Below are 22266 nucleotides of genomic sequence, written 5' to 3'. Positions count from 1 at the left end.
CTCATTGCTCAACCCACCCATGGTAAATGACTAGAGCTCAAGGTCACTTGGTGGTGGTACGCTGGAATGACAGTAGTGTACCTTCTTAAATAGGAGACTTGGGGCTCAGTTAGGAATCTAAACCCAAGGCTTGATTTCCACCTGTATTTAATCTTCTATAGTTGTTTCTGGCTCCTTTCTAAGTCTGTTTCTAAGACTTAAGATTGTAATACTGTCATTCAGGACAGTGCTTGGTATCCCATGCAGAATATGCAGAGAAAGCTTTTAATTCATGTGTATGTTATCATGCATGTAACCTTGTGCTATAATAAAAGAATGTGTGAAATTTGCAAATAAATGTGTATAAGCATATCGGGTGGTACATTATTCAAAGTTCCTACCCTTCCTTTTAATTTTTCATAAACTTTTCATCTAGTATATTAGCCTGCAAGCATCATGTTACTTTCTCATTTGATAATAATGTATCCATCTTGGTTACTTACTGAACTACAAAGGGCCCTATGAATAGTGTTCCAGTATATACACCCAGATGCCATATTTATTGTTCTTAGGAATGTTACAACTGGGAACAGAGCTAATGATAATGGTGGTACTTTGGGGAAGATGTTACACTGGTAATGGTATTTCTGATGCTGCTGGTGATGATGGGGATGAAGATGAGGATGGCAATTGAGGAAGAAAAAAGGAAAGTGTTATTTATGGCTGAGATGAAAGCAACACAGGAAACTGAAGGTTTCTCCTTTCTGCTACTTGATAATGAGACATCTTCCCCAGCAGTGATGTTCTTTCCTGCTTATTTATCTTGCTTCCTCTACAGCCTAAAAATATTTTCAAGTGTCCCTGAGGAGCTATTGACAGTTAATGGCTTTTGGGGGTAGGGACATCATCATCAGGGATGTAGCCACTGATAACTTGCCCCTGCTTCAGTAAATAATCCCCACGCATGCTCATACAAGCAACCCTAATTAAACTCAGTGGGTCACAAACCAAAACAGAAACAAAAACAACGTGCAAGAAAGTAGGAAGAGGACTTGTTAAGAAAAAAAAAAGGTTCAGCGGGAGTAGGTGGTGGAAGAGGGAGTAGCAGACTATGACTCAAATTCATTATACACACATAGAATTGTCAAAGCATTAATGAGTAAATTAAAAAAAAAATCCTTTAATGTCATCTTTCAGACTGTAATCTCATTGGAAGCTTCCTAGGATTGCAGCCTTGGGAACAGCAGGTTTTCCTAGGCCCCCGGCATTCTTTGGTATTTTGGTCCTGGGCACTCAGAAAGATGTTAAAGCTGAAAGCCGTGAGTCATGATTTCCATATGGTGGGATTCCCCCCCACCCCCATCTACATGACTGCCACACCATCTGCCGCCGCCACTCTCAAGGTTATGGCTCAAGAGGTTACACAGGAAACAGAAAAGAAAACAAACACTGTTTATGAATAAAAGAGGGAAAAGACGCATTATTTGATTACCAAAGCTATCTTTGTATAGTACAGAAAAGTCAGAAGCCAAATGGTGTGCACGTGCATGCACGTGGACACACACACACACACACACACACACACACACACACACACACACACACATCCCAGCACCAAACAAAATAAACACACACCAACCCTAAACAAAACAAAACAGTCTTACTTGTTCATTCGGAACATTAGTAGTCATTCTATCTCTTGCCTAAACCATCATCCTGTATTTATGCAAGCTCAGAAGGAAAATGGGCTCATTACCACATAATTTTGTGACCTTTTCTTTTTGTTTTAGAAATTGAGTCTTGAACATTTTTCTGTGTCAGGAAACATACCCCCACACCCGAATTTCTAATGTTTAATGAGTACTTTCTGTGGAAGAAATCATTCCAGTTGCTGGAGTTTGTATATAAAAATAGGCAAGACAGCCTCTGACCCCCTGTGAGTATCACAGATTTTTCCCCTTTCCCCATTTAGGTAATTTCCACATATTTGCCTTTACAAACAATGCTGTGATGACTATCCTCATAGCTAGGTTCTTGCTTACACACAATTTCCCAATGATTATGCTGACTATTCTCTCTCTGCCCCTCCATGTCCACTTCCCATCCCTCTCTGCCTTGCTTCATGGACCATATCTTTGGGCTTATTTGCTTTCTGGCAATGGACAGCTCCCACAGGACATTGCAGGAGAGAATGACAGATCATCTATTACGACTCTGCCTGACTCTGGCTTGCCTCCTGGTGGGCTGTTGCACTGCTTTTCTTGTCGCTCTGACAGATTATCTGACAAAATCAACTCAAGGAAGTTTGAGTGCACAGTCCATCATGGCGGGGGAGATGCAGCAGCAGGAACATGAGACAGCTGGCCACATTGTACCCATACACAGTCACTAAGTAAGGTGGATGAATTCTGTCATGTGGTTTGACTTTTTTTTTTTTAAATTCAGTTTGGACTGCAGCCTCCACAATGTTGCCACCCATTTAGAGTAGGGTTGTCCCTGATCAGTTAACCCAATGTAGAAACCCCTTCACAGACAGGTGTAGACAGAGGGTGTCCCCTAGGTGAGTCTAGATCCTGCCAAGTTGACAATCAAGATTAGACATCATAGCCTGGCATGGAAGGGCAATGCCTTTAAATCCCAGCACGTGGGAGGTAGAGAGGGAGGCAGATCTCTATGAGCTCGAGGCTGGCCTGCTCTACACAGTGAGACCCTATTTCAAAAGGGAATTAATCCCCATGATTGTCATTTTTATTCCTATATTGATGGCTGTGGTATCTGGGCCACCCTCTCCCACTTTTTTTTATAGGAGTTGCTAACCCCACGCTACTACAGGATGTCTCCTTAGTTTCCCTCAGCCTTAGCCTTCGCCTTATAGAGAGATCTTTATGAAATCTTATCACTTACCTCTGGGAGTGTTCCATATGCTTCCTGGAAGGACTCCAGATGATGAATCATCTGTGCCTTGCTTCTTCTGCCTCCCTGTGACTGCTCACCCACAGTGGGAGCCTGGGATGGGTTGTGTAGAAAGGCTGAAAGCTCCCGTTTTCTCCTTCACTTCAAGACCTGAACACCAGTGAACACTGAGGAGCAGCTGCAGACAGGGACTTCACCTATGCTGTGGGGGCATTCTAATCAGAGCACAGGAATGATACAAGCAAGGATTTAGAACCCTACCCATACATAGCCCTGGCTCCATGGCTGTACTGCCTCCTGTTTGGTTTTATGTGATACCCTCTCTGGGGTCAGAACGAACCAGAGACAGGTTATTTGGCCATTTCTTTGGAGATTTATTAAAAGACATTTTAAAGATAGCTCTTAAGCACAGAGATTAATTAGAAAGAGAGATGTTCAGGGGAAAGAATAAGACATAATCAAATATAGGTATGAGGGTTTTTTTTTACATCTATATCCATTTCTTAGCCTTTCAAATACATAGAAAAAATTCTTTAATCCTTCCTCTACTCTTTTCTTTGACAAGATGTTTTTATATACCACTGGCTGGCTTAGTACCCACCATGTAGCTCAGGCTGGCCTTGAACTCATGCCTGCCCAGTACTGAACCCATAGGTATGCACTGCTGTAATCTCTTCTTAAATTCCATTATAGTTGGGCATGCTGGCTGATGCTTCTAATCTCAACACCCAGGAAATGGATGCAGGAAGATTGCAGTGTGTCCGAGGCCAGTCTCGACTTTAGTGTGAGACCCAACTCAGATTTTAAAAAGGGCCTTATAATATTCTTATGAGATACTTGGAGGTTTGTTTTACCAGCCCTAGATTAGAGTCTCCTGGTTCCAGTTTTTCTGTGGCTGTACAGTTGAATCAGTAGAAATGTGTTTTCTTCTTTTTAGCTTTATTTGTACGTCTGTGTATGTTTTGCCTGCATGGTTGTAAGTGCATCCCCTGCATGTCTAGTGTCTGTGGAGTCTCTGGCCTCAGAGAGTGTCGGATCTCTTGAAACCAGAATTCTAGGTGGTTGTTAGCTATCACATAGGTGCTAGAAGTCAAACGAGGCTCCTTTGAAAGAACATTTCAGTTCTTACCTCCGGGTTTCTGCCTTGGATTTTTGCTCTGACATTTGTCAGTGATGGACTGTAACCTGTAAACCAAATCAAACGTGTCCTCTCTGAGGGACTTGTGGACATGGCGTTTTATCACAGTGGTGGAAACCCTGAGAAAGTCATATGTTGACTGTGGTTTTAAGGTCCCCCGTCATTTGCTGTCAGCAATTAAAGCCTGGGTCTCATCTCATGCCTGACTTTGGTAAGCACTCGACTACTAAGCCACATGGCAGCTCTCACAAACTTCTCTTTGTCAGGTCAAAGCTTCATGACCTTCCTCACAAGGATGAGACTGCAGTGAGATAGTTTATGCAAATGTCATTATTTGCTCAGTCTATGTGACTTTTGACCCTCCTCATCCCCACATCCATGACCACTAGCCTTCCTCTTTCCTCTCCTTATTGCCCTCCCCTTCTTTTCACACAGTTTCCCTCCCTCTTTCCACTTCCCCTTTCCTGCCTTCACTTACTTTTCCCCCTTGGCCTCCTTCTCCTTCCACTTTCACTGACCCTGAGACTAACATATGGACAAGAAGGATGGAAAAGCAAGTCAAAGCACATCAGATGGTCCCACAGCTCCTTGAAAATGGGTCATAACCTTGCAGGGAATTGTTCTCAGGAAAACTTTCAATTATAAATTCACTCCCCCCCCAAAGGCTTTGCTAGTATTTCCCTGATATTTTATGGACTCTTCTTACCTTGGAGCATCAAGGGGACCAAGAATGTGCCAGCTGTGGATGATACTGTTATTTTCCCATGCTTTGAAAAATACCTGGCCAGTGTTCCCGATTGAGGATTTGTTCTGGCTAATCAAAAGATAACTTCTCAAAGTCATTACTCCATCTGTCAAATGGTCTTATCTGGTGGAAGAGAGCAGGATAGCTAACAGGAGCCAGCTCAGAGTTGGAAGGGTGATTTGGGACGATCAGAAACTACTGTGTCAGCAGAGAGGATTGCTTTAAAGGCTAGCTGCAGAAATGTCTTCTTGGTCCAATGTACCAAAATTTAGACTTTACCTGAATGTTTGGTTAGTCAATTCGTGTGTGTGTGTGTGTGTGTGTGTGTGTGTGTGAGAGAGAGAGAGAGAGAGAGAGAGAGAGAGAGAGAGAGAGAGAGAGAGAGAGAGGAGAGAGAGAGAGCCTCTATAGCCAAGGCTGGCTTTGAACTGATCCTCCTGCCTTCTCCTTCCAAATGTTGAAATAACAGACATGCATCACCATGTCTAGAGCATCTCAAGTATTATTCTCTAAATATTTATTTAACTTTATGTGTATGTGTGTGTGCCTAGGTGTATGTAAATGTAGTGTCCATGCAGGAGTCCTCAGAAGTCAGGAGAAGGAGTCAAATCCTGTGATGTTTGTAGTTATAGGTGTTGGTGAGGTGCCACATGGAACCTTGAAACCAAACTCAGGTCTTCTGCTAGAAGAGTAAGAATTCTTTTTTATCTTATTTTATTTTTACTTTTTAACATTATGGATGACTTTAGTGACTTTTAAAGAGAAACAAGGTATGAACCATTCCCTTGATTTCCTTTAGTTTTCTTTTTTTTCATTTTTATTAGATACTTTCTTTACTTATATTTCAAATTTTATCCCCTTTCCTCATTTCCCCTATGAAACACCCCCTACCCCATCCCCCCTCTCCATGCTTACTAACACACACACTCCTGCTTCCCTGTCCTGGCATTCCCCTACACTGGGATATCGAGCCTAAACAAGGCCAAGGGCCTCTCCTCTCATTGATGTCCCACAAGACCATTCTCTGCTACATATGTGGCTGAAGCTTTGAGTCCCTCTTTGTGTACTCTTTGTTCAGTGGTTTAGTCCCTGGGAGCTCTGGGGGGTACTGGTTGGTTTTCCTCCTGTGGGGTTGCAAACCCCTTCAGCTCCTTGGGTCTGTTCTCTAGCGCCTTCATTGGGGACCCTGTGCTCAGTCCACTGGATGGCTATGAGCATCTACTTCTGTATTTGTCAGGCATTGGCAGAGCCTCTCAAGAGATAGCTATATCAGGCTACTGTCAGCAAGCACGTGTTGACATCCACAATAGTGACTGGGTTTGGTAACTGTATATGGGATGGATCCCCAGGTGGGACAGTCACTGGATGACCTTTTCTTTTCTTTTCTTTTTTTAAATTATTACGTATTTTCCTCAATTACATTTAGAATGCTATCCCAAAAGTCCCCCATACACTCCCTCCCACTTCCCTACCCACTCATTCCCATTTTTTGGCCCTGGCATTCCCCTGTACTGGGGCATATACTAGTTTCTGCTCCTAACTTTGTCTCTGTATCTCCTCCCATGGGTATTTTGATCCCCCTTCTAAGAAGGACCAAAGTATCCACACTGTGGTCTGCCTTCTTCTTGAGCTTCATGTGGTCTGTGAATTGTATCTTGGGTATTCTGAACTTCTGGGCTAATATTCACTTATCAGTGAGTGCATACCATGTGTGTTCTTTTGTGATAGAGTTACCTCACTCAGGATGATATTTCTAGTTCCATCAATTTACCTAAGAAATTCATGAATTCATTATTTTTAATAGTTGAGTAGTACTCCATTTTGTAAATGTACCACATTTTCTGTATCCATTCCTCTGTTGAAGGACATCTGGGTATTTTCCAGCTTCTGGCTATTATAAATAAGGCTGCTATGAACATAGTGGAGCATGTGTCCTTATTACAAGTTGGAACATCTTTTGGGTATATGCTCAAGAGGGGTATAGCTGGGTCCTCAGGTAGTACTTTGTCCAATATTGTGAGGAACCGCCAAACTGATTTCCTCACTTGGTTGTATCAGCTTGTAATCCCACCAACAATGGAGGAGTGTTCCTCTTTCTCCACATCCTCACAAGCATCTACTGTCATCTGAGTTTTTGATCTTAGCCATTCTGACTGCTGTGAGGTGGAATCTCAGGGTTGTTTTGATTTGCATTTCCCTGATGATTAAGGATATTGAACATTTCTTTAGGTGCTTCTCAGCCATTCGGCATTCCTCAGTTGAGAATTCTTCGTTTAGCTCGGTACTCCATTTTTTAATAGGGTTATTTGTTTCTCTGGGGTCTAGCTTCTTGAGTTCTTTGTATATATTAGATATTAGCCCTCTATTGAATATAGGGTTGGTAAAAAATCTTTTCCCAATCTGTTGGTTGCCATTTTGTCCTATTGACAGTGTCCTTTGCTTACAGAAGCTTTGCAATTTTACGAGATCCCATTTGTCAATTCTTGATCTTAGAGCATACACCACTGGTGTTCTGTTCAGAAACTTTCCCCCTGTGCCCATGTGCTCCAGGCTCATCCCCACTCTCTTTTCTATTAGATTCAGTGTATCTAGTTTTATGTGTAGGTCCTTGATCCACTTGGACTTGAGCTTTGCACAAGGAGATAAGAATGGATAGATTTGCATTCTTCTACATACTAATCGCCAGTTGAACCAGCACCATTTGTTGAAAATGCTGTCTTTTTTTCCCCCCCCACTGGATTGATTTAGCTTCTTTGTCAAAGATCAAGTGACCATAGATGTGTGGGTTCATTTTTGGATCTTCAATTCTATTCCATTGATCTACCTGCCTGTCACTGTACCAATACCAGGCAGGTTTTAACACGATTGCTCTGTAGTACAGCTTGAGGTCCGGGATGGTGATTCCTCCAGAAGTTCTTTTATTGTTGAGAATATTTTTCGATATCCTGGGTTTTTTGTTATTCCAAATGAATTTGCAAACTGCCCTTTCTAACTCGGTGAAGAATTGAGTTGGAATTTTGATGGGGATTTCATTGAATCTGTAGATTGTTTTCGGCAAGATGGCCATTTTTGCTATATTAATCCTGCCAATTCATGAGCATGGGAGATCTTTCATCTTCTGAGATCTTCTTGAATTTCTTTCTTCAGAGACTTGAAATTCTTGCCATACAGATCTTTCACTTGCTTAGTTAGAGTCACACCAAAGTATGTAATATTATTTGTGACTATTGTGAAGGGTGTCATTTCCCTAATTTCTTTCTCATCCTGTTTATCCTTTGAGTAGAGAAAGGCTACTGATTTGTTTGAGTTAATTTTATATCCAGCCACTTTGCTGAAGCTGTTTATCAGGTTTAGGAATTCTCTGGTAGAATTTTTGGGATCACTTACATAAACTATCATATCATCTGCAAATAGTGATATTTTGACTTCTTCCTTTCCAATTTATATCCCTTTGACCTCCTTTTGTTGTCGAATTGCTCTGGCTAGAACTTCAAGTACTATATTGAATAGGTAGGGAGAAAGTGGGCATCCTTGTCTAGTCCCTGATTTTAGTGGGATTGCTTTAAGTTTCTCTCCATTTAGTTTGATGTTGGCTACTGGTTTGCTGTATATTTCTTTTACTATGTTCATGTATGCACCTTGAATTCCTGATTGTTCCAAGACTTTTATCGTGAAGGGGTGTTGGATTTTGTCAAATGCTTTCTCAGCATCTAATGAAATGATCATGTGTTTTTTTTCTTTGAGTTTGTATATATAGTGGATTACATTGATGGATTTCTGTATAGTGAACCATCCCTACATCCCTGGGATGAAGCCTACTTGATCATGATGGATGATTGTTTTGATGTGTTCTTGGATTAGGTTTGGGAGAATTTTATTGACTACGTTTGCATTGATATTCATAAGGGAAATTGGTCTGAAGTTCTCTTTCTTTGTTGTGTCTTTGTGTGGTTTAGGTTTAAGCATAATTATGGCTTCGTAAAATGAATTGGATAGTGTTCCTTCTGCTTCTATTTTGTGGAATAGTTTGAAGAGTATTGGTATTAGTTCTTCTTTGAAGGTCTGATAGAACTCTGTGCTAAACCCATCTGGTTCTGGGCTTTTTTTTTGGTTGGGAGACTATTAATGACTGTTCTATTCCTTTAGGGGATCTGGGGCTGTTTAGATTGTTTATGTGACCCTGATTTAACTTTGGTACCTGGTATCTGTCTAGAAATTTGTCCATTTCATTCAGATTTTCCAATTTTGTTGAGTATAGGCTTTTGTAGTAGGAGCTGATGATTTTTTGGATTTCCTCAGATTCTGTTGTTATGTCTCCCTTTTCATTTCTGATTTTGTTGATTCGTATATTGTCTCTGTGCCATATGGTTAGTTTGGCTAAGAGTTTGTTTATCTTGTTGATTTTCTCAAAGAACCAGCTCCTGGTTTGGTTGATTCTTTGTATAGTTCTTTTTCTTTCTAGTTGGTTGATTTGAACCCTGAGTTTGATTATTTTCTGCCTTCTACTCCTCTTGTGTCTATTTGCTTCTTTTTGTTCTAGAGCATTTGGGTGTGCTGTCAAGCTACTAGTGTGTGCTCTCTCTAGTTTCTTTTTGGCTGCACTCAGAGCTATGTGTTTTCCTCTTAGGACTGCTTTCATTGTGTCCCATAAGTTTGGGTATGTTGTGGCTACATTTTCATTAAATTATATGAAGTCTTTAATTTCTTTATTTCTTCTTTAACCAAGTTATCATTGAGTAGAGTGTTGTTCAGCTTCCATATGTATGTGGGCTTTTTATTATTTTTGTTGTTATTGAAGATCAGCCTTAATCTGTGATGATCTGATAGAATGCATGGGATTATTTCAGTCTTCTTGTATCTGTTGAGGCCTGTTTTGTTTTGTTTTGTTTCGACCAATTATATGTTCAATTTTCGAGAGTTACCATGGTGCTAAGAAGAAGGTATATTCTTTTGTTTTAGGATAAAATGTTCTATAGATATCTGTCAAATCCATTTGGTTCATAACTTCTGTTAGCTTCACTGTGTCTCTGTTTAGTTTCTGTTTTCATGATTGCTGAGAGTAGAGTGTTGAAGTCTCCCACTATTATTGTGTGAGGTGCAATGTGTGCTTTGAGCTTTAGCAAAGTTTCTTTTATGAATGTGGATGCCCTTGCATTTGAATCATAGATGTTCAGAATTGAGGGTTCATCCTGGTAGATTTTACCTTTGATGAGTATGAAGTGTCTGTCCTTATCTTTTTTTGATACCTTTAGGTTGAAAGTTGATTTTATTCAACATTAAGCTACTCCAGCTTGCATCTTGGGTCCATTTGCTTGGAAAATTGTTTTCCAGCCTTTTACTCTGATGTAGTGTCTGTCTTTGTCACTGAGGGGGGGGGTGTTTCTGTTTGCGCAAAATTTTAGGTCTTCTTTATGTAGCCATTCTGTTTGTTGTCTATGTCTTTTTATTGGGGAATTGTGTCCATTGATATTAAGAGATATTAAGGAAAAGTAATTGTTGCTTCCTGTTATTTTTGTTGTTAGAGGAGGATTTATGTTTATGTTGACATCTTCTTTTTGTTTTATTAAAAGAACATAATTTTCTTGCTATTTCTAGGGAATAGTTTCCCTCCTTGTGTTGGAGTTTTCTATTTATTATCCTTGGTATGGCTGGATTTGTTGAAAGATATTGTGTAAATTTGGTTTTGTCGTGGAATACCTTGGTTTCTCCATCTATGGTAATTGAGAGTTTTGCTGGATATAGTAGCCTAGGCTGGCATTTGTGTTCTCTTAGGGTCTGTATGACATCTGCTCATAATCTTCTGGCATTCATAGTCTCTGGTGAGAAGTCTGGTGTAATTCTGATAGGCCGGCCTTTATATGTTACTTGACCTTTATCCCTTACTGATTTTAATATTCTTTCTGTGTTTTGTGCATTTGGTGTTTTGAGTATTATGTTACAGGAGGAATTTCTTTTCTGGTCCAGTCTCTCTGGGGTACTGTAGGCTTCTTGTATGTTCATGGGCATCTTTTTCTTTAGGTTAGGGAAGCTTTCTTCTATAATTTTGTTGAAGATAATTACTGGCCCTAAGTTGGGAATCTTTGATCTCTTCTATACCTATTATCCTTAGGTTTGGACTTCCCATTGTGTTCTGGATTTCCCGGATGTTTTGGGCTAGGAGTTTTTAGCATTTTGCGTTTTTTTTTTTTTTTTTTTTTTTCTGTGGTGTCTATGTGTTTTATGGTATCTTCCCTCTTGTATCTCTTGTATTTTGTTGGTGATGCTCACATCTATGACTCATGACCTCTTTCCTAGGATTTCTTTCTCCAGAATTGTCTCTCTCTGTGATTTCTTGATTTCTTTATTGTTTCTACTTCCATTTTTAGATCCTGGATGGTTTTGTTCAATTCCTTCACCTGTTTGTGTTTTCCTGTAATTCTTTAAGGCATTTTTGTGTTTCCTCTTTAAGGTCTTCTAGCTGTGTACCTGTGTTCTCCTGTATTTCTTTAAGGGAGTTATTTATCTCCTTCTTAAAGTCCTCCATCAGCATCATGAGATGTGATTTTAAATCCAAATCTTGCTTTTCCAGTGTGTTAGGGTATCCAGGACTTGCTGTTGTGGGAGAACTGGGTTCTGATTATGCCGTGTATCCTTGGTTTCTGTTGTTAAGGTTCTTGTGCTTGCCTTTTACCATCTGGTTATCTCTGGTGTTAGTTGGTCTTGCTGTCTCTGGCTTGAGCTTGTCCCTCCTGTGGGTTTGTAAGCCTGTGTCAGCACTCCTGGGAGATGAGTTCTCCTTTAGCAGGACCCATGCATAGAGGGCTGAGGAACACCCCCACCTCCTGTGTGCAGATGGAGACAGGAAGGACCCTGTCCCAGCTGCTCCATTGCTTCTGCAGTCTGTGTGGTCCTGGCTGGTCTACCACATGCATTCCTAAACAATTTTAGTTTTGTTTTGAACTTTACAAAACATCATATGTAATGTCTTTTCATTCAAGCTTCTAACATTCATTGCATCATTGGTGTTTTTTTGTTTTTTGGTTTCTTTTGAGATGTGGTCTCACTATGTTTTAGTTATGTTTTCTATTGCTGTGACAAAACACCATGGTCAGAGAGTGATTTGGGGAGAAAAGTCTTTATCCAGCTTACACTTCCACATTGCTGTTTACCATTAAAGAAAGTCAGGACAATAACCCAAGCAGGGCAGAAACCTGGAGGTAGGAGCTGATGCCAAGGCCATGGAGGGGTGCTGCTTACCAACTTGCTCCTCATGGCTTGGTGAGCCTGCTTTCTTATAGAACCCAGGACCACCAGCCCAGGGCTGGCTCCACCAATCATGAGCTGGCCCTTTTCCATTGGTCATTAATTGACAAAATGCTTTATGGAGGCATTTTTTTTAATGGAGGCTCATTCCTTTCTGTGATTTTACCTTGTGTCAAGTTGACACACAAACCCAGCCAGGACACACTATGTAATCCTAGCTGGTATCGAACTCATTATCTATATTATTGTTAGTAGCTGTGTTAGTCAACTTTATGTTACCATAACAAAAAAACCTGAGAATCATCTTATTGAGAGACATAGTTTATTTTGTTTAACAGTTTTAGAACTCTCAGCTCATGATTAGTTGGCCTTGTGAGAGCACATCCTGGTGGGAGTGGGGAGCCAAGCAAAGCTGCTCACTTTATTGTCTGGAAGCAAGCAGAAAAAGAGGGAAAGGCTTGTTTCCTGCTATCACAGGTCACATTATATAAGGTCACATTTCTAATGCACTAAATATTTCCCACCAGCTCATCCTTCCCAAGGGCTTCATTGTCACATGGTCCCTTAGAAGACTTTAAGATCCAAATTACAACAGTAGCTGAAGTCCATCCCCCTTGACCAGTGCTTTTACATTGCATTGGGAGAAAATACACAATTCTTTTGTGCATAGTCCAGTTTATGAATATTTCAAGTATTTATTGTTTCAGGATATTTGCACCGTAGTATTATTAACATAGATGAAAAATATGAGGATTTTTAGTGTTCTCTGTCAAATTGTCATAGACACTAGATTAATTTGTCTAGTGTTCCTTTGAGCTTTATCTATTTCATCATTTCCCATTTATCACCTCAAGAACTTAGATGCAATAAAGAATGGGCTTTGCTCACACTCTTCCACTGTCGCTGATGCTATTTTAAGTCTTATTCCAAGGATACACATGCACATGCGTGCATGAACAAGTATGAGTGTATATGTACACATACACATCACACACACACACACACACACACACACACACACACACAGAGAGAGAAAGAGAGAGAGAGAGAGAGAGAGAGAAATTGGAATTACTCCATAAACCAGTAAAATCCTCAAAACCATCTCTTGATTCTTTTTTTTTTCTGATCAAAGAACAGCTTCCATTCTGATACTAGAATTAGAGAGATGCTTATTTATTTACTTTTATATTGTGACACACTGTCTCATGTCTCAGGCTGGCCTTAATCTTGGTATGTAGCCAAAGAAGACCTCAAACTCCTTATCCTTCGGATCCCTGTCTGGAGTGCTGGAATTATAGGCCTACATTCACTAGCAAACAATCCCAGAGCTTTTTACATTCTGGGTAAGCACTCTACTAACTTCCTGCCTTCTCAAAATGTATATTCCAATCTCTCAAAACGTTGTTTAAAGTTTTAAAATTATTCTTTTCTTTTCTTTTGAGCATATGAGGTGTTTTGCATATGTGTATATGACTCTGCACCACATGCACACCTGGCCCCTGTGAAGATCAGAAGAGGGCGTCAGATCCTGCAGAACTGGAGCTAGGGACCATTGTGAGATGCTATGTGGGTGCTCTGGAAGAGCAACAAGTTCTTTGTCCAGCCCCTAACAATGCTTTAGATCCAGGAGACAGTGTGTTTTAGTGACAATAACATACATCCAAGAAACCTAACTTTTTAATTTTTTTTTTTTAGAAAGATCCAATATTTTAGGAATAAGTCCTCTTTTATTTCTGGGATTCAGCAGCTTATTTGTGGGAACTGTACAGGCCATTTGAAACCTAAGACACAAACTTTGACCACAATGGCCTTCTAATGGAACAAAATAGCTAAAACGTGTCTGCTAGAAGTATATAATAAATTCCCATTAGCCAAGAAACAGCAAATATTCTACCCTGAAGCAGGTGACTCAGGGTTTTAAATGCTGGTACCAGTACTTGTAGTAGAGCTACAGCTGTGAAAGTCACTTGGTTCTTCTGATCTTTGCTTTTTTATCTGCAAAATGGACAGAGCAGAGGTTTCCTCACGAGGTGGTGCACCACATCAGGGAAGGTATGTAAAAGGCCCAGTTGTCACCTTATGAAAGAAGAAACAGAGAGGGCTCCCAGACTGATTCCCATAGTGCACAGTATCCCACCCTAAGATCAGTTCAGAAGGATCAGACAGAGGCCAATTCTGGGGTGTGTGTGTGTGTGTGTGTGTGTGTGTGTGTGTGAGAGAGAGAGAGAGAGAGAGAGAGAGAGAGAGGGAGAGGGAGAGAGAGAGAGAGAGAGAGAGAGAGAGAGAGAGAGAGAGAGAGAGAGAGAGAGATTTCTGATCCTTTTGAGGGTAGTTCTGGCTAAACAGGAAATAGCAAAATCCTTCAATAATTCTACTACAAGACTGTAACGCGTTGGATTTTCTTAGGATGTCAGAGTTTTCTTCCAAACCTGTTTTTTTTGGGGGTGGGGTTAACAGCCCTTTCATGCTGGGCTACTAAAATAAATCCTTTGTGCTTTTTATTTGACTGCCAAAGAAACATGCCTACTCATAGTGTCTAATAATTGGGGCCAGCATGCTGGATTCTTCTGCAGAAAAACATAAGCTAATTGATGTAAATTCATGCTAGGGCTATTACAGAAAGCTTTGGTTTTGTTCAGTTTTGTTACTTGGTGATCAAACCTAGGGGCTTGCATGTGCTAATGCATGAGCTCTAGCCACAGAGTTACATCCTCAGCCTTAAATGAAGCATTTAAACTCAGATCCTGGATGGGAGAGCCTTTACAGTTCCTAGCACAGTGTTTGCCCCTAGCTGCTCAGTGAGTGTTTAATTAGTAAGTGAAAGGACTACCTCTTTCATATCGTTTCTTATTGTTAATATCATACTGTTTTTGTTTTCTCATGTGCTCATGTGTGTGTGAGCATATGTGCTCATTTGTGCAAATTTGCGCATCCTTGGATGTTGGTCCTCTCCTTCCATCTTTTTCCTGCCTCCCTGTCCCCTACCCCCGTGCTTATGCCAGGTTAGCTGGTCTGCAAGCTAACGATTTCCTTGTAGGAGTAACGAAATTATAGATATGTGCTGCTCTGCTTGGCTTTACATGGGTTCTATACATTCTAATTTTGGTTCTCATGCTTGCATAGCGAATGTTTCACTCAGCAAGCCATCTCTCCAGCATTGATTTTGTTTTCTAAATCTTGAGCAACAGAGACTTAGCATATCTTGAGAGGTTGCATTTGCCCATTCAGAGCATTTATTTTTGGAATGTAAATATTTCTGGGAATAGGTTTACTAATATTATTTTTGACACAGTGTCTGGGTCACTGTAGCTCACACTGGTCATAAATATATAACTTACTATGTAGCCCTGGCCTTGAAGTGGCTTTGAACTTATGACACTCCTCCTACTGTAGCCTCCCAAATACAGAGATTACATGATTGAATCACTGGCTAGGTTTTTGTTGTTCTTGTTCTTGTTGTTATTATTATTGTTGGTGTGGTGGTGGTGCTTATGTTAAGAATTGAACCCAGAGTCTTATGCATGCTAAGCATGTATCACTGAGTTATGTGAACAGTCCCACATTATTTTGAAACAATATTATCATTATTAATATTCATAGTATTATTTTGAGACACTGTCTCACTCTATAGTAGCTCAGGCTGTCCTAGAACTCACTGTATAACCCAGGCTGGCTGTGAATTCAGATTACAGGTGTGTGTCACCATTTCTGGCTTGGTTTTTAATTGTACTTGTATAAGATTTACAACTTGATAATTTGTTATGCACATAACTTAAATAATCACCATTATCAAGATCATTAGCATATCTAATATCTCCCATAGTTCCTTTTTCTTTGTAAGGAGAGCACTAAGATCTGCATATTGAACAAATGCCAAGAATGCAGACTGTCACCTGTCTTTGCCATACTGTGCATTAGACTTCTAAAATTGATTCTTCTGACATTCCTGAGCTTTTTGCATCCTCTGACTAACATCTTCCCATATCCTGGTAACTGCATGTGTACTATCTGCTTCTGTGAGTTGGAACATTTTCAGATTCTGTATATAAGTGTTATAGTCATGTTTATCTATGCTGCTGAAAATGGCAGGGGTTCCCTCTGTATAGAGGCTGGGATAATTCCATTATATGTATATGCCCCATTTTCCTTTTTGAATGACCATTTTTATAATTTTACAATTACCTGTGTTTGTGTGTGTGTATCTCTAAGTGGCTATGTGCATGTGAGTGCAAACACCCGAGGAGTCCAGAAGGGGGCATCAGATCCCTTGAAGCTTGAGTCACTGGTGGTTGTGATTGGGTTATTGAGAACCAAACTTGGGTCCTCTGGGAGAGTAGTAGGAGCTCTTCATGACTGGGCCATCTATCCAGCTCACAGGCACCTCATTTTCTTTACCTATTTAACTACGGACAGACACTTAGGTTGACTCCATGTTTTGTCTAGCAGGAATAATGTAGCAAGGAACTCCTAAGTTTGATTATCCTAAGGTCTTGTTTCCCATTGCCAAATTACCAGCATTTAATTTCCTCCTTTCCTTTGCAAATACATTTTAATAGCATATATTAGCTATACATAATAATGTGTTTCATTATGACATTCCACACACATGCATATTCACCCTTAATTACACTGCCTTATCCCCCTTACCTCTCCCACTGATCCCCCTCCTCTTCTCAACTAGTCCTCCTACTTTCATGGTTTTGCTTGTGTATATGTGTGTATGACCTAATGAGTTTAATTAGGGTTGCTTACAGGAGCATAGCTGAGGAATTATTTATGAGAACATGAACACCTTATCAGTGGTTATATCACTCAAAAAATGCCCCCCCTTCTCACAGCTACTATTAACTTCCTATAGATCCTCAGAGAAGGGTTGGTCTCATGTGCCTCCCCTTCTTTGCAACTGTCAACTACCAATAAGTCCTTAGGGAGGGACAGGGCCTCATGAGCTCTTTCCCCCTCTGGGAAAGATCTCCTGCAGTTTTGTGCAGATACTTGACAGCTGCTGAGAGGACAATGGCCACATCATGCCAGGAAAAGGGCTCCACATGCTACCTGGCTCTTACATTCTTTCTGCCTTCTCTTCCATGTTCTTTTTTTTGGGGGGGGGGGACAAGGTCTCATGTATCTAAAGGTGTCCTCAAACTTTGTGTAGTCAAGGGATGACCTTAAACTCTTGAACTTCCTACCTCTACCCTTTAAGTGTTATGGTTATAGGCATGCCTCACCATGCCTGACATGATTTTTTTTTGGGTGGTGGTGGTGGTGGTGTTATGCTCACTAATTCAAACTCTTTACTTTTATTTTATTTGTTCAGATTCCCTTTGTCTTTCTGGTTCAGCTTTGGTAGATTACACACTTCTAGGAATTTATCTGTTTCTTCTAGGTTATTCAATTTGTTAGTTTATACTTGTTCATAGTAGTCTCATAAGCCTTTTTATTTCTTTGGACAAGTGTGCTGTCTTCTCTTTGATTTATAATTTTGTTTCTCAAAACTTTTTTTTCCTTCAATTGCAGGTTTGTCAATTCATTTTATCTTCTCAACACACACACACACACACACACACACACACACACACACACACACACACTTCACTCTATTAATCCTTTCTATTTTTTTGAGAGAGAGTATCTTTCATTTCCTTCTGTTCTAATACACATTTTCTTCCTTCTCCTTAATTTGAGCTTAGTTCTTTTACAGGTTCTTTTGGGTGCAAAGTTAGATTAGAGGAGAGCTTTCTTTTCTCATTGTTAGAAACTTATGACTACTTTTCCTGAATCCATAGGATTTGGTGTTGTATTTTTGCTTATGTCATGATACATCTTGATTTTCCTTTTGCTTTCTTCTTTGATGAATTGGTTGTTCAGGAATGGATTGTTTCATTTTCTCTTTTTCTCCCCTAGAATTTCCTTTAGTTATTGATTTCTGGTTTTATAGCATTGTAGTTGAAAATATGTCATATTATTTCTACCTTCTTAGATATGTTGAAACTTGTTTTGTGGCCTGTATTAGTTGCTTTTCTATTGCTTGGATAAAATATCATGAACAAGGCAATTTATAGAAAGGGAGAGTTTATTTGGATTTATAGTGCCTGGGGGTTAAACTTAGATGCAGAAGTGAAGGTGTATCTGCGGGGAGCAGAGTTCATATTTTGAATCACAAACAGAAGAGAAAGAGGCAGGAGGAGCTGGAAACATTATGAGTTTCACTCAAAGTCCACCTGCAGTGACATGTTTCTTCTTCCAGCAGGGCCACACACTCTAAACTTACCCCAATGGTGCCACCAGCGAGGTAGTAAATATTCAAACATCAGAGCTTATGAGGGACATTCTCATCCAAACAAGTATATGACCTATTCTGTGATCTATTGTGGCGAATTTTCTATGTACACTTGAGAAAAATGTGTGTAGATGGCTCTGACTTATGATGGTTCAACTTTGATGTTTTCATCAAATGATGATGATTTTAAAATTTTGATAAAGCAGGGATGGGGAGAATGGATGGATCAGCTTATACAATGCTTTCCATGTATCTTAATTATTTTTCTATTGCTGTGATCAAACTTATGACCAAGTAAACTTATAAAAGAAAGCAATTAATTTGGGTAATGGTTTTAAAGAATTAGAGTCCACGATGACAGAGCAAAGGAACTGGCGAGAGCTCACATTTTAATTCACAACCATAAACTAGAGGGAGAAAGCCACTGAGAATCACAAGAGTCATTTGAAACCTCTAAGCATGCTCCCAGTGATATACCTCTTCCAAAGCCACACCTCCTAATCCCTCCCAAACAGTTCTACCAACTGGGGACAAAGCATTCAAATGTATGAGCATATAGGGGCCTTTCTCATCCAAACTACCACACCATGCAAATGTGAGTACTGGGGTTCAGATCTCTAGAACTCACATAAGAACCATGTGGGCATGGTCCTTCTGTAATCCCATCTCATGAGAACTGAAGCCAGGAAACCTGGCTAGTCAGAGGAGCTAAAATGACATGTCTGAGGTTCAGTTGAAGGCCCTCACTATAGAAGACCCTCAGTATATAAGGTGGCACACGATTGAGGAAGACACCTGATGTCAGCATTAAGACTCCATATGCATTTGCATACCCATGCATATGTACCCTTCATGTATGTCCCCATGCATGCATGTGTACCACAGACATATACATATACAAACATTTAGATAAAGCACTCCCATACAATTATTGTTTTTTTCACTCAGTAATATTCAGTAAGCTACAAGAAACAGTCTATCTATTTTTATAAAATAGGTTTAGTGTTAGATGAATTTGCTCAGTGGTAGGTTAAGATGTTCTGAGAAAACTTATGGCAGGCTAGGGTAAATTAGATGTCTGGTGTTACATGTGTTAAATACATTTGTGGTTTGTGTGGCATTTGCAGGTTTAGTGGGAACATCAGAATGTATCCACACTGGAAGTTGAGGAGCATCCTTGTTCTACTGTTGTTGGATAGAATGTTCTTTATATGTCTGTTGCATCCAACTGGTCTGCAGTGTCATTTATGCCTGCTTTGGTTTAGTTGATATTTGGTCTACATGATCTATCCACCATGAAAAGTAAGGTGTTTGACATCTTCTGGGAGTGATATCATAATACTTAATGAGGGAATGGATTAGATGAATCTAGCCACTCCTCTGGCTTGCCTCTCAGTCTACAGCAGTGGTTCTCAATGTATGGGTTGTAACTCCTTTGGGGGTCATACATTAGATATCCTTCATATCAGATATTTACATTATGGTTCCTAACAGTAGTAAAATTAAAGATATGAAGTGGCAGCAAAATAATGTTATGGTTGGGGGTTCCCACAACATGAGAAACTGTATTAAAGGGTTGCAGCATTAAGAAGATTGAGAACCGTTGGTTTAGAGGCTCAAAGGAAGGACATGAGAAAGGGAACAGGACACCACAATTTCTTTCTTTCTTTTTTTACTTTAAAAATTTTTTTCATTAGATATTTTCTTCATTTACATTTCAAATGCTATCCCAAAAGACCCCTATACCCTCCCCCTGCCCTGCTCCCCTACCCACTCACTCCCACTTCTTGGCCCTGGCATTCCCCTGTACTGGGGCATACAAAGTTTGCTAGACCAAGGGGCCTCTCTTCCCAATGATGGCTGACTAGGCCATCTTCTGCTACATATGCAGCTAGAGACACGAGCTCTGGGAGTAATGGTTAGTTCATAATGTTGTTCCACCTATAGGGTTGCAGACCCCTTCAGCTCTTGGGTACTTTCTCTAGCTCCTACATTGGGGGCCCTGTGTTACATTCTATAGATGACTGTGAGCTTCTGTATTTGCCAGGTACTGGCAAAGCCTCACAGGAAACAGCTATATCAGGGTCCTTTCAGGCAAAATCTTGCTAGCATATGCAATAGTGTCTGCGCTTGGTGGCTGATTATGGGATGGACCCCTGGGTGGGGCAGTCTCTGGATGGTCCATCCTTTCGTCTTAGCTCCAAACTTTGTCTCTACAACTCCTTTCATGGGTATTTTGTTCCCTATTCTTAGGAGGAATGAAGTATCCATGCTTTGGTCTTCTTTCTTGATTTTCTTGTGTTTTGGAAGTTGTATCGTGGGTATTCTAGGTTTCTGAGCTACTATCAACTTATCAGTGAGTGCATATCAAGTGACTTCTTTTGTGTTTGGGTCACGTCACTTGGGATGATATCCTCCAGATACATCCATTTGCCCAAGAATTTCATAAATTCATGGTTTTTAATAGCTGAGTAGTACTCCATTGTGTAAATGTACCACATTTTCTGTATCCATTCCTCTGTTGAGGGACTTCTGGATATTGTAAGTAGGGCTGCTATGAACATAGTGGAGCATGTGTCTTTATTACCAGTTGGGACATCTTCTGGGTATATGCCCAGGAGAGGTATTGCTGGACCTACCAGTAGTACTATGTCCAGTTTTCTGAGGAACCTCCAGACTGATTTCCAGAGTAGTTGTACCAGCTTGCAATCCCACCAGCAATGGAGGAGTGTTCCTCTTTCTCCACATCCTTGCCAGCATCTGCTGTCACCTGAATTTTTGATCCTAGCCATTCTGACTGGTGTGAGGTGGAATTCTTTTCTTTTCTTTTCTTTTCTTTTCTTTTCTTTTCTTTTCTTTCCTTTCCTTTCCTTTCCTTTCCTTTCCTTTCCTTTCCTTTCCTTTTCTTTTCTTTAGGTATTTTCTTCATTTACATTTCCAATGCTACCCCAAAATTTCCCCATACCCTCCCCCCACTCCCCTCCCCCCCCCCACTCTCACTTCTTGGTCCTGGCGTTCCCCTGTACTAAGGCATATAAAGTTTGCAAGACCAATGGGCCTCTCTTTCCACTGATGGCCGACTAGGCCATCTTCTGATACATATGCAGCTAGAGACACGAGCTCCGGGGGGGGGGGTACTGGCTAGTTCATATTTGTTGTTCCACCTATAGGGTTGCAGACCCCTTTAGCTCCTTGGGTACTTTTTCTAGCTCTTCCATTGGGGGCCCTGTGATCCATCCAATAGCTGACTGTGAGCATCCACTTCTGTGTTTGCTAGGCCCTGGCATAGTCTCACAAGAGACAGCTATATCAGGGTTCTTTCAGCAAAATCTTGCTAGTGTGTGCAATGGTGTCAGTGTTTGGAGGCTGATTATGGGATGGATCCCTGGGTATGGCAGTCTCTAGATGGTCCGTCCTTTTGTCTCATCTCCAAACTTTGTCTCTGTAACTCCTTCCATGGTTTTGTTCCTAATTCTAAGAAGGGGCAAAGTGTCTACATTTTGGTCTTCGTTCTTCTTGAGTTTTATGTGTTTGTAGATTGTATCTTGTATCTTGGGTATTCTAAGTTTCTTGACTAATATCCACTTATCAGTGAGTACATATCATGTGAGTTCATTTACCACAAACATTTTCAATGAAAATTATTTGCATTTGAGACTTTCCTGTTGACAACTTGCAGGTATTCACAAACAGAAATAAGGAGACTGACAGATTCTGGACAGATGCTAGCTACTCTTATATAAAGATCCTAGGGGCTCAGCAGTCAATAACCTATTCATGAGGGTGGAGTTAGGTGTGTGTGCATAGAGTTATGGTATCTGTCTTAGTTGCTTTTCTGTTGTTCTGATAAAATAGGCTGGGGAAGTTAAGGAAGAAAGGGCTTTTATTTTTAGCTTACAGCTCATGGTACAGTCCACCACACTGGGGAAGTCAATGCAGCAGGAACTTAAAGCAGCTGATCCTGTTACA

Source organism: Mus musculus, chromosome X (assembly GCF_000001635.26).
Source record: "Mus musculus strain C57BL/6J chromosome X, GRCm38.p6 C57BL/6J".
Classification (NCBI taxonomy): Eukaryota; Metazoa; Chordata; class Mammalia; order Rodentia; family Muridae; genus Mus; species Mus musculus.
This window is presented reverse-complemented; position numbering follows the sequence as displayed.